General features: G+C 35.9%; 1 protein-coding gene across 4 annotated transcripts in view; it reads right to left on the minus strand.

The window, feature by feature from the left end:
* Positions 1-13,334, minus strand: part of LOC125230840 (cytochrome b5 reductase 4) — a 188,721-nt gene that overhangs the window by 118,954 nt on the left and 56,433 nt on the right. Inside the window, exon 1 of one of the 4 annotated variants that reach the window (XM_048136075.1) lies at positions 5,057-5,463. The exons of the other annotated variants lie outside the window; for them this stretch is intronic. The gene's annotated coding sequence lies outside the window, so the exon portion shown is untranslated. Of the gene's footprint in view, positions 1-5,056; positions 5,464-13,334 lie in introns of those variants that run through there. 4 annotated transcript variants of the gene reach the window in all.

The following is a 13,334-nucleotide window of genomic DNA, read 5'->3' on the forward strand; positions in this document are numbered from 1 at the left end:
GTGTTGGGGTATTTGGGCATTTTTCAGGAAATACCTGTTCTGTATATGACCAAAATAAAAAGCCAAAAGCATACACGTAAAGATTTTGAAAAGTATCGACCTAATCCGAATTAGGTCGATACTTTTCAAAATCTAGGCAGGTAGGTAGGTATATACGCCATTCTAAATACATTATGTATGCGCCCGGAGCAGGTTTGCAATTCAAACGTGGCCGTAGCCATCCCTAGTTTCGCCAATATGGTAATCATTTACCTGGTACATATCAACTTAATTAGGCAATCGGAGCACCCGAGGTCTTCAAAAAATGTAAACATGTACTTCTTGATAATAGAAGCCATATATTTGTCAGCTAGCACCTTAGGCCCATAATATTATATTATGTATCATAGTTTGATCATAGCCCGTAGGCCTCCCTTTTTCAACTTCGTGTTGTCTATGATTATATTTTTATGATAGTGTAATATCGGCCTTAGTCACACCAATATAAAATCCGACGACGAATGTACGAAAATAATTTAGCAAGGCTTTCCTTCTAACGAAAGTAATAAATAATGATTTACAGAAAAAGAGATTATTTGGTTCCAGGAACTAGAAGCTGATAAAAAGAATTCGTTTTATTAAAGAGAGACATAATAATTATATTATAACGAACAAAAAAACGGTCTCTGTACAATTCAACAAATTGAAAACCTTTCTTAAGCCGATCAAAAAAAACAACAATTGAGATTTCATAATTACGACGGTTTTGAAGATCCGAACACTTTTTTACACGAAAAAATATTGTTCTGACAATTTTCCTTATCAAGTCGAAAGACTTAACGATAAGTACATACTTCTCTCATCAATCCATCTTACTCTGGCCAGAGGTGCTTTGCAAAACCATAACATAACAATATCTACTCCGCTCCATAGTGCTCGAGCCGTAATAGATTACTAGTAATACTCTTATTTAGTTATAGCAAAGAGGATCGAGTATTATAGAGAATGACTGCCAAAGTAAAATATGTAATCACAGTGCATAGACTGCCATCTCTCGACACAAGCTTAAAACTTTTGAACCTCAGTTTTGACAATTTGGCCCATATTCTTAGCTTGATATGTTTTAAAATGTCAAATATGAATATTAGCGCCATCTAGCCGAGCGTACCCCAAAGGTGTATCGCCATCTAGCTCACCGTACCTTTTTCTGTATGGTTTTGGGGTACATTTTTTTCTTAGACTTTATCGGTCTTTACGAAGTTATATAGGTCTTTGGTTATAGCAAAGAGGATCGAGTATTATAGAGGGTTACTGTCAAAGTAAAACGGGTAATCACAATGCAAAGTCTGCCATCTCTCGACACAAGCTTAAAACTTTTGAACCTCAGTTTTGACAATTTGGCCCGAATTGTTAGCTTGATATTGTGTTAAAATGTCAAATAATTAATATTAGAGCCATCTAGCCGAGCGTTCCACAAAGGTGTAACGCCATCTAGGACACCGTACTTTTTAGGGTTCCGTACCAAAAAGGTACAACAGGAACCCTTATGGTGCGACTCTGTCCGTCTGTCTGTCCGTCTGTCACATTCCTAAATATCTCGAGAACTAGCAATGCTATCAACTTGAAATTTGGAATAGTTGTGAACATTGTAAACCTCTACAAATAGAAAGTATAATTTTTTTAAATATATTAATTTTAATTGTAGAAAATGGCCAAAATGAAAGGGGGGCAAACTGTAAATTTCAAGTTACTAGGTCAAGTGTGGTATCGTTGGAAAGAGCTCAAATTGAACGTAAATAAGCTATTTTTTATAATTTTTTGGTTGTGGAAAAAAAAATGAAATTTTGCAGGAAAATGTAAAAAAAAATACCGTTCCTCCCCCCTTATCTTCGAAGTTTACCAACGAAATTTTATGAAAATTTTAGTAAACATTGGTTTTATGCTATATATTACAGGAAAAATATAATTGTGTTTGTATTTTGAATAGGTACTTTTTTTTTAATTCACAAAAAACTTTTCAGATTTTTACTTTCAATTTACCCACCCTTGCGGATGTATATCGTACTTCAAATTAATACGAGATGTTACGTAAACCATCTTCTGTCCAATAAAGTAAAAACTGTTTAAATCGGTTAACATTATCACAGAATATATAATAGTACAAGTACAGAAGGCTCACTCCTTTGAAGTTCACAAAACGCCGCCATTCTAAATTATTACCTACATTAACAAACGGACCGCACGCGTGCAGACGACATTGAATGGGCCGCGAACTCGCGGCCGCCGGCATGTACTTGTAGCGCGGTGAAAGGATCGCGGAGTGAGCCGCCCCTGACATTATAAAGAATTATCCCTGAAAAACCAGGTCGCGCAAATTAGTTAGCAAATTGACCGGGAGATGGCGCTATACACTATAATACTCATTAGTGCCTATACTTTTGTCTTCTAGTCAAGTCATTAGAGTTATATGAAAATATGAGATTATTTTTACTAGGTAGTTTGAAAGAAAGTTTGTACGGAACCCTCGGTGGGCGAGTCCGACTCGCACTTGGCCGGTTTTTTTCTCTATGAAATGACTTTGAGGTACGTTTTTTTCTTAGACTTTATCCGTCTATACGAAGTTACATATGTCTTTGGTTATTGTACTTAATACAAATTTGAATTTGATAGGTATAGATTAAAATTTGATGAGTTTTCTATTTGCGTTTACGAATTGTATGTGTGGTGGGCTGGTGGGCCAACATAATAGTCTCAAAGAGGATTGTCATAGTAGAATACCAATTATAGAAATAACTGCAGCGTAGTAGCGTGATTCAAATGATTGAAGCAATTAAAATCTCACTCAAATCCTATTTTCCGAGTATCTGAACGTCACCAATTAAATTAGTATCTTTGAGCCTATTCATCAGAAACATATTAACACACAATAGCGTTATTAAGAATGCACACAATGATGTTATATCAAGCAATGCCTTTCCGAATTCGGCGACATTGTTAATCTTATTAGGTGATGAAATGACATCACATTTGGCAGAGTGAAGTGAATCCTTTATGTGTACTCATGATTACGTCCGTACGCGCTTGTACTGAAAGGATAATATTTGTTGAAATACTTAACATTTATCTTATACTTATTTACCAGAGAGGATCGAGTATAGAAAGAATTATACTTTCAAAGTATTTTTATTTTGTTAAGTAAATATTGTACTCACGGTACACAGAAAGCCATCTCTAAAACAGGATTAAAACTTATTAACCTCAGTTTCGACAATGAGGAGGCACACTCAAAGATTATGACAGATGGCGCCACCTTATTAGTCCATTATACAGATAAAGAATTTCATACGTGAGAGCGAGAAGAAGATATTTTTCTCTCTCACACACATCAGTGACATGCCTAGATACTTGCACAGGCGCCGCCTGGCGGGATAAAACGTCAGTGTGCTTTCTCATTTGACCCATTTCTTTGATATGTGTCAAATTGTCAAATACATATTAGCGCCACCTATTTAGTCGAGAATCAACCAAGGGTGTAGCGATATCTAAACGACTATACATTTTCCTTGATGGTTTCGAGGTATGTTTTTTAGACTGTATCTGTCTATACACAGTTATATGTATATGTCTTTGAGATTACATATACACGTGTAACAGTCGGTCCTAATGTTCGCCGAGTCAGAGTTACGAAGTAATAATTAAATTATGAATTTAACGAGTAATAATATTACTTCCATGAAAAAGGATTGGTTATTACAAACTCTTCTTAAATATGAAAACGTGCTCACGTCCAATTTATTTTAAGATATTTTGTATCTGTAATAAAAAAAAACAGCAATAAATACTATGATAGTCCTTCAAAAGAGAGAAGAAAAAAGGCCCCTTGCCTTTTTTCTTCTCTCTTTTGAAGGAGTTCATAATTATAAGAGGTAAAAATATTGCATTCAGCAACGTAAAATGAGACAATAATTCTCTATTAAATGACGCAAATGTATGTCACGCTGAATTGCCTAAATACTGTGTATTTACACAGCATCGACATGTCCCGGGACAATTTCAATTCTCCTATATCTCTCGCTAATAGCATTACGTTATTATCCTTATTTAATCATGAAAGTCACTTGTAAAGCCAATCAGATGAAACGCGTCCCTACAACATTGGCGGGAAAAACAGAATTTGTAATTTATTTAAGACGCTACGGGAGCGAAAATGCTAAAATGGAAAGGAGTCCCCCTTTCAATTTGGGAATTTTAGTTAAATATACTAGTGTTAGTAACTAGATTTATCGAAAAAAAATGTCCATTAAGAACAATGTTAGTTACTAACACTAGTATATTTAACTAAAATTCCCAAGAGTTGAACTCAGTTAAAAGATATTGCGAAAAAATCTTTAAAATCGAGGTTTCGCTCTCGACTGTTTCCTCCATCAAAACTTATTTAAACGGAACGAAATTTGAGAATCTGAATAAGAATGAAATAAAATGTGTCGGACCGTTTACATTTTTTGGCTTATTGTTACCGATCTTGAGTATCACACCTTTTTTGAGCTATATTGAAAACGGCCATTTTTAGACATTTTTGATTGGCTCTAGCGTCTTTTAAAATAAAAATAGCATAAAAATCAAAACGGTCCGACACAGATAAAAACAATAATAATCTGTGTTGAAAAAATCATTGCTCTATCTTCAAAAACCAGGGAGGAAATAGTCGAGAGCGTTTGTATGGAGAATTGACCTGTATCGTATCGTCTTAAGAGACGAGAAAGCGTTTTTTGTTAATTGTACAGAAAAGCAATTTCACTCGGGTAACAAGTTTAATTAATTAAGGAAAGCTTGCCTTTGCACGAATTTTGCTTAGATTAAGACTGTAATGTCAATAAATCAAATCTTATTATAATCGCATGAAATATTAGAGTGTTCGGAGTAGCGTTCTGTATTCATAAAGTGTTTGGCAGTTGAGACCCGTATTTAACTTTCTGAATGAAGTTGGTTAGGCTAGCTTCGTAAAGTTGGCCGTGGGACTTTCGTCGAAAAAGTTAGGGGAGTTGTAAGACGTGGTCCGAATATTTGAGGAAGTTACCTGAGGTATCAGGAGGGTCAGGGGGCCGGTGCCTCTGCCGGCCGTTCCACCAGCACCCACAGCACGGCATTTCTGAATCCTCACTTAACTGACACTGCTCATTGCGTCTTATATTAAAGAAACACGACATCAAAACACTATCATTATTACGAAGTAAACATTTTCGGAATATCTCCCGTTATGGAAGTTAGGAAAAAACGAGAACTCCCCGCGGCGTGAAAACTTTTATTCTCTGCAGTTAAATGTTGCAGACGTATGAATTGTGCCCTAGTTTAGTGTCACATGAATATAAAATCTCGAGGGTCGTCAGTCAGCGTGCAGGTCGGGAGAACTTGTGCGATTGTCGGCATCGCGTTAGTCGCAGTCGCAGCCTGGCACGCGCCCGCCCGCCGCGGCGCCCTGCGCTGAACTGCGGTTAAATGATGAGGGTTTTCCATTTTCAATGTCATGTATCTTTGCTGTCTTATTTTTCTTCTTTATGGGACAAATGCTAAACAATTTATATCCCGTAACGGCAATTTTCTGGTATGCTCATCTAAAAAAATATTTGTTTTTTTTGACATTCTTATTTGTCTTGGAAAGAAAATCATCAGCAGGTTTGTTAATTAAAGGGAAAAAGGTGGTGAAGAAGCAAATTTCTTTAAAAGCGTAATTTAATCTGCGGCAAGAAAATCTAACCACAAGCATATCAAATGTGTTTATATTTAATTGTTATTTGTTCTACAAGGGAACAAAGTTGTTGTTTAACCGCACGTGCCAACCGAGCAACCGAAAGATTCAAATATTGAAAAATGGAATCTTGAGCGTTACGAGGTTTCAAGGCACGTTATTTGAAGCTCGTTTTAAATCGTTATTTAAAGCACCATTCTACTAGGCAGGTTAGGACACCAAGTTAAAATTTGTATGAAATTACTTTGTCATCTGTTTTCGAAAAATCAAGGGAGCCTTTACCAGTTGGTGTAGTGAAAGTTAATTTAAAAAATCTTGTTATGCTTAAACTGTTTTACCAGAGTCACTAATAATTCCATGTCATCTCCTCAAAGCTGTGATATTCCACAGATTATTAGTACTAATAAAATATAAAATTAATTATAATCAGTAATAGTAAATATAGTGTAGTTATTGTTGCTATACAGCTAGTGGCGATACGTTGAAAAACCACACTAAAGGGAGAAGCTGTACGTGTAGTCGTGTATGAATTGTCTTTATAAAAACATTCTACAATAGACATGTAAACGTGATTTTAGCAGTGTATTCTTGGTATATATTAAACTAAAATTCAGTCGAATTGAGAACCTCCTCCTTTTTTTGAAGTCGGTTAAAAACAAATAAAACTACACTATGAACTAATAAATTAAACTATAACTAAAATTTTAGAGGTAGATTTACTACCTCTAAAATAAAACCCTATAAATAAAAAATAGAACCTAAGTCAGAGCCGGCCGGTAGGGTGCCCAGACGGCTGGCTGCCCTGGGCAGCAGGGCCAGCCCTTGCTAAGGTCCCTGGAAGATGGGACGGCGCAAGAGTGTCCACGCACGAGGCATCCAAGATGAGGGGCCGACCCAGCTTCCAGGGAACCAGTGTCGTTCCGTCTGGTCTTTTGCCGTCGTCACGCGTTAGACCCGTAGGTACCTACTAGAACGGACGGCGTTCCGACAGAGACGAGGGCTCGGCGCAGTATGCCATTAAGACTTGCGTAGCGCGCCGAGCGGCCGGCACTCTTGGTGCAAGAGAGGCCACGGGTGCCAAACTTTGTCACTTGAGCGCCGCAGTGACAATGGTGTGGGGTCACGCATGCCGCCCCCAAGCGCAGCGATACCGCGAGCCTAAAAGTACTGCTTGTAAACAGGGTACCAAGAATGCTCGAAGGGAGTTCCTGCAGCCATGCGCCGGATTCCAATTTCGCACCAGCAAGGAGACGAGCTCGGTCTGCAGGGCTAGTAGCCATTTCATATAGATTATCACGTACTAGCAAGCAGAGCGGCTCGTCCCATTGATGCTGCGAATGGCGCAATTCGGGCGGGTCTTTGTTTGGGCAGGCAACCTTCCAGAAATCCATGTAAACTGCTTACCAAATACTGCACTAATACGGTAGACACATAATTTAGCTACTGATGTAAATAATATTATAAAAATATTTAAATATATGAAAGTACAAAAGTGCATGGCGAATTTATCAATGAATTCATTCATAATTTCTCCATGCAATTTAGCAAATCACTGTACCTACTCACGTTATTATATCGAGATTGATGGACACGTATCGTGCATGCTTGCATGGAGTCTAGCCGCCGCGAGCACTCATGCCATGATGGGTCTCCATATGACTCGAAACATGTCGCCAATCGCGATAATATAATAACGTGAGTGAGTACATCCGTATAATTAATACGTCTCACAAAAGTTTAATGTCTATAATATAATACAACTTACTAATTTCATTAAATAATTTTTATATTCTAAAACTGTCAAGGATGACAGATTGGAAGAGAAGACGATAATTAAATTATGATAATTGAAACAGATGGCGCGTCAATAAGCATTACGGATAACCTAAATTTCCACTCGAATGCTTGAACACTTGAACAATGAAGTCCTAAGATATTTCTTCATTTCGACAATTTCGAAATTTCTCAGGAGTGACTTTCGAATTTACGTGGTTGCCAGTGACATTGCTACTTTTGTGTAACCTTCAAGCTATAGCTGCTTCAAGCAACATTTTAGCAGTATTTATAGGATAGATTCTGGCGCTCGCTAACTTTACACAAACTTGGCAGTATAAATGCACATACCATCCACCAAATCCATATACCAAAAAGCTGCATGTATATTACACACTTGACGCAGCACTCGGCATGAAAATTTTCCTATGCCGAAATTATGCTCTAGTAGAAAATGAGTGTTCTATGTATTTCCTTCTTTGCCATGGTAGCCATGTGACGAAGCATTTAAGCTCAAATTAAGAAACCTTTTGTTAGATAACCCCCTGTACTCTGTAAATGAGTACATGGATTTGAATTAATGACCGATGACATTATGATATTTCTTCTGTTATGTAGTATTTTCTTGCTTTGTGATTATTTTATGATATTGTAACTTAATTTATTAATTTTATTTACCTTGACATATGTATTTCTTTCTTTTTAAATGACGATCCTTATTGGGAGACACAATTATTTTTATTTAGAATTTATTATGTAATTTTCGACTATCATGATGAGAAGATAAACATAATTTTGTCATGTAGCAAATTTATAGTGTAATTTTTATCATGAAATAAAGAAATCTATCTATCTATCTACCTGACTTGACATATCATAAATAAACATTCTTCCGTGCAGTCGCGTGTAAACATGTTTACAAATTTGCACCTGTCTTCTTTTTAGTAAGAAGAAAATGTAAACAATTTGTATATTTGACGTGTAATGTACCTACAAATACAAAAGACGAATGTAACCGAAAGAACGGTCCCGGAACTGGTTTTCATATAATCGATTTTTTTTTTCATGACATGACATCGATGTACATATTTGAATCATAGTCATGGCCAAATTATTTTTTTTGTAATTTAAACAACAGTGTAAATTAGGAGCGATTTCATATAAATTGCTAAATGCTCCATAAGTCACACAAAATTGAAAATTCGAAGGAAAAATAACTAATAGACATATCTGTTATATTGTGTGGAAATATTCTCCATAATGGATGTTGAAAGTCTTCAAACAGCAATGTGGAATTGTGCTCAAGCATCCAAGAATGTCTGAAATTCCTTTCCAGTTTTTATTTTACCGAAATTATTTATTCAATACCCGCCTATTAATGGCGAAGAAGATGAAAAGGATGCAAAAGAAAAAAATACAAATGTTGTGTAGGATACTTCATTTTTTTTTGTTGTCTTTGTTCATCCGAGATATATTTAGTGCAAAGTATTCTATAAATATTTGATTACTGGATGAAAAATTACGGTGTGTGCGTGGGAATGGGATGCTCTCCAATAACGTCCGGATAAATTAGACATACAGGGAGAATAAACTAAATAGAGTAAATAGCATACTGACCGATTCGCAACGTATGGGGTTATATGAAAGCCACCATAATATTTACGGATATTAATGATTATATTTTGCATTTCTTTTTGTACTGCTGTTGATGCCCCAAATACATAAAATAGGAACATGGGTACTGTCTCAACCACATTTTTCTTTGGTATGTTTTCTGGGAACATTCCTTTTTTAGGAAACATTCCTTTGGGGTAGGTATATACGAGTAGAATTATAGCGCCTATACATATTTTAATCGTAGGTATTTTGTTGAAACAGACATGTGTGTTTAGTAAAACGTCCCAGTTTGTCGGTTACCATTAAGACGAGATCTACTATAAACTGACAAAGCGGCTTCATAGCAATCGACAAAGTGGGGCCTTTTCCCGCGCACACTCACATATATCATATATATGTATGTATATCGTATCGTTCCCCAGTACCTAAGTGAAAATAAAGAGACGGACATAAATATTTAGATTAGACAAAGATTTGTTGACGTCAACGATAAGATTTGAGACTCATTTTAGGATTAGTTAATCATGTAGTTTTGTTCTGAATAAGTAAATGAACAAATAACCGTTTTTCTCCTCAGTGGAAAAGCATCTATAGTTGACTAGATAATCGGGGAGAATCATGCTTTGTTTTATAACAACGTGTCGGAGAGCCAAGGCCTTTGTATAAACTGAAGTGCATCTCTAGTGGATGTGGATGTGGCTTCTACTTTATATTCAATTCAGAAGGTATTACGACGGAAAAAGAAAATAGCTGTAAGGTAGGCATCTGTTTTCTAAAGAAAATATCCGACCGGCTAAATTTAAGTGTAATACTTATAAAAAAAATCAACAAATTTTAAAGAATTTATTACGATTGCTCTATTAGACCTGCTATATGCTATAGATAATATTTTAAACTTTAGATGAGAGTAAAACAGATTCACTGCTGAAAAACATATATGTACTTATGTATCATATTACTTATATGCAGAATGTATCAACGGATAACTTGATCTGACTACAAAACATATGTACCTCTATAATTATAGCAACCTGTATGAAATGAAAAGTTATAAATAAAGAGATATGCAGTGGGTAAGGCATACCTATCTGTCTTTACCAGCATAGCTTAGTACTTAATAAAGAAGTATTTAATAAGCAGGCATTGTACCGAGCCCATTTTAATATTCACATATTTCTCATCTCGGGGATGATAGCGAGAAATTCCAATAAATGCTTATCGATGCTGAAAATGCTCAGGAAATAGTATGTACGAGCTAGATCTAGCCCTGGGGTATGAATTTGTCGCAGCATGACGGCTGCGGATGTTGGAATGTCAAGATATAGTCTATGGAAATAGTCTATGCTTGAGTGTGTTTGACTGCGATACAGTGTCTGTTATTTTTATTTATATGACCCGAACAGCTGTTAAATGGATTAGTTCCTGGCTGGTTAAGATGACCACTGTCATTAAGACAGCCGTGGTGAGTTGGCATCCTGAGAGGAACCGTCAGTTAGATTTGAATTGGAAAGTATCGCAGTCAACTGCACTGCATTCTTTAAAATATTTTGGTATACTTATTTCTTTAATGAGGCTTTAGTCTAAGCCTCCAACAAATTTATTATTGGGCTCTGCGAGATAGCCTATCATATCAGGCTTAGGTAAATATGTTATAGACAGACATGCAATACAAATCTATTATTTTAAACCTTTCAGTAACTTAGGCACCCTTTTGTCAAAAACTATGCACAATATGCACGAAATCGCAGTCTATGTTACAGACTATTCCATATGTGATATACGTTTATGTGCGTCAATATGAGAATGTGTGAGTAATCTTTTGCATGTTTTTACTACTTCACATCCCTGTAAACTTTGGTAGACATTTTGGTACGCAATACAGCTAATCCAAATAAAAATATTGCGAAGTCATCGACCATTTTATCCAATATCTTTTTGTAATGAAAACAAACTGAATTAAGTAAATAAGTAACACATTTTAGTTTCAATAGCACCACAATAACTTTGAATATTAAGAGCTTGGTTCCAGCACCGATAGAAGTATATTATGTGCCACAGGCCACAGATAACAAAATTGAGTGGCGCTTACCCAGCTCATTGTAATGTTTTTGATAAAGGGCAAAAATCACAGCACCTACAGTTAGCAGCCAAAAATATCACGCGTATTTTAATTTTATTTTATGGAGGAAAAAACTGATGTTTTTGATTAATGGAAACTGAAAAATCTGATACATATAGAATCCGTATAGTCCATATCCTTAAATTAAGATACCTACACATGTGAATCACAACAACAATCGAGCTACGATGCCTTTGAAATAATATATTTTCCATTGTTAATTATGTATATTATTTAATGTTTTATTTTAAATTGGTGCAGTTCCTTAAAACAATGGAGGACCAGGTAACTATTTACAAAAAAATGTAGTAATGAAATTTAGAAGTAAATACTAAGTCAAGTCATATTGGGAAGTTGCTCCCACAGCTTTTCTTCTTATCTTTTTTGGGTACTTAAGGACAAATGAGGTGTAAAGCCTTGAAGACATTCGCCTTTAGCGTCAAAAAGTTTTCACCTCTTTGTTCTTCGAAAACTGAGATAAGATTAAGCGGGTACACAAGTAGGTACCTACTCGTTGGTAACAGTCGTAAGTAGCTACTGACTACTGATATAAGGTGCCCCAATGATGGGTGCAATTTCGACTAAGTAATTGAAATATTTCTATGTTTTAAACTAAGTATTAACGAGAATGTCATGTTCACTAGTTAGTGGTGACATATGGCACGCATATTCAGTGCTCACAACATGAAAAAAAAATCGATTAGGTACTTAGTTCAAATTGTCCCTGTGGAACTTAAAAACAAAATATATTTTTTGGAATTGTCACATTTAATGAAAAAAAAAATCTTTAAAATAGAAACTGCACAATTAGTTGACTTTGATTAAGTTAAGAGCGTTAAGAAGCATGGGTGGTGTGAAGTTGAGTGATAAGATCAGAAATAGCGTAATAAGAATAAGAGAGAAGTGTGGACTAGTGTGGAGTGGATGTAGATGTGGTGACAAAGATTGAAATGGGTATGTTAAGGTGGTTCGGGCATGTAAAGAGGATGGATGACAGATTAACGAAGAAAGTATATGAAAAAAGACTGGAAGGGTCAGTTGGAAGTGGAAGACCTAGGCGAACTTTTCTTGATCAAATCGGGGAAATATTGCAAAAAGACCAGATCAGAAGTGCTCGAAACCGACAAGCGTGTATGAGAATCGTTATGAAAGTGTGTGAAGCGAAAGTGGTTTATCAGGATCGTAGTAAATGGAAATCCGTGATCTCTGCCTACCCCACTGGGAAACAGGCGTGATTGTAAGTTCAGATAATGAACCATGTACTTTGTACCTAATTGTTTTTAAATGTCTCATTAAATGAAATATCAGCAAAAATAATAAATTATCTTGACAGGCAGATTGTAGTTTATCAGACAATTGCTTATTTCAGCTACAAGCTCGTAATACAAGCTATCAAATATGGCATTTTGTTTTATCGAATATATTTACTATGTAAAACAGTAGGCATAGCAAGTATAACTTAAAATAAAAATACAAAACAAACATCCGGTAACAGACATTTGCGACAGAAATATAGCACTATAAATATAACCTGATAGGTGAATCTGAATACAAACAGTTAGCTTAGTGTAAATAAATAATAATAATAATAATAATTATCTAGTGAATGGGTTGCAGCAGGCGTTCTTCATGACATCAAAGCTCTCCAAACGGCCTCTACGTGTTGGATCTATATCCCCACGCACGCCTTATAAATGACCGGGCTCGAAAGACCCGAGAGTTTTAAACGGAGATACAAATAATAATAATAAATATTGGGGACACCTTACACAGATCAACTTAGCCCCAAACTAAGCAAAGCTTGTACTATGGGTGCTAAGCGACGATATACATACTTAAATAGATAAATATATACTTATATACATAGAAAACATCCATGACTCAGGAACAAATATCTGTGCTCATCACACAAATAAATGCCCTTACCGGGATTCGAACCCAGGACCGCGGCTCAGCAGGCAGGGTCACTACCGACTGAGCCAGACCGGTCGTCAAATAAATCAAAATTAAAAATATTATTGTATTTAAAAATATTTTAAGTGGGTTACTCACGTGTTAAGTCGATATAAACATGTCGAATTGTCGAACGTTATATCGACT

This window comes from Leguminivora glycinivorella, chromosome 11 (assembly GCF_023078275.1).
Source record: "Leguminivora glycinivorella isolate SPB_JAAS2020 chromosome 11, LegGlyc_1.1, whole genome shotgun sequence".
Classification (NCBI taxonomy): domain Eukaryota; kingdom Metazoa; phylum Arthropoda; class Insecta; order Lepidoptera; family Tortricidae; genus Leguminivora; species Leguminivora glycinivorella.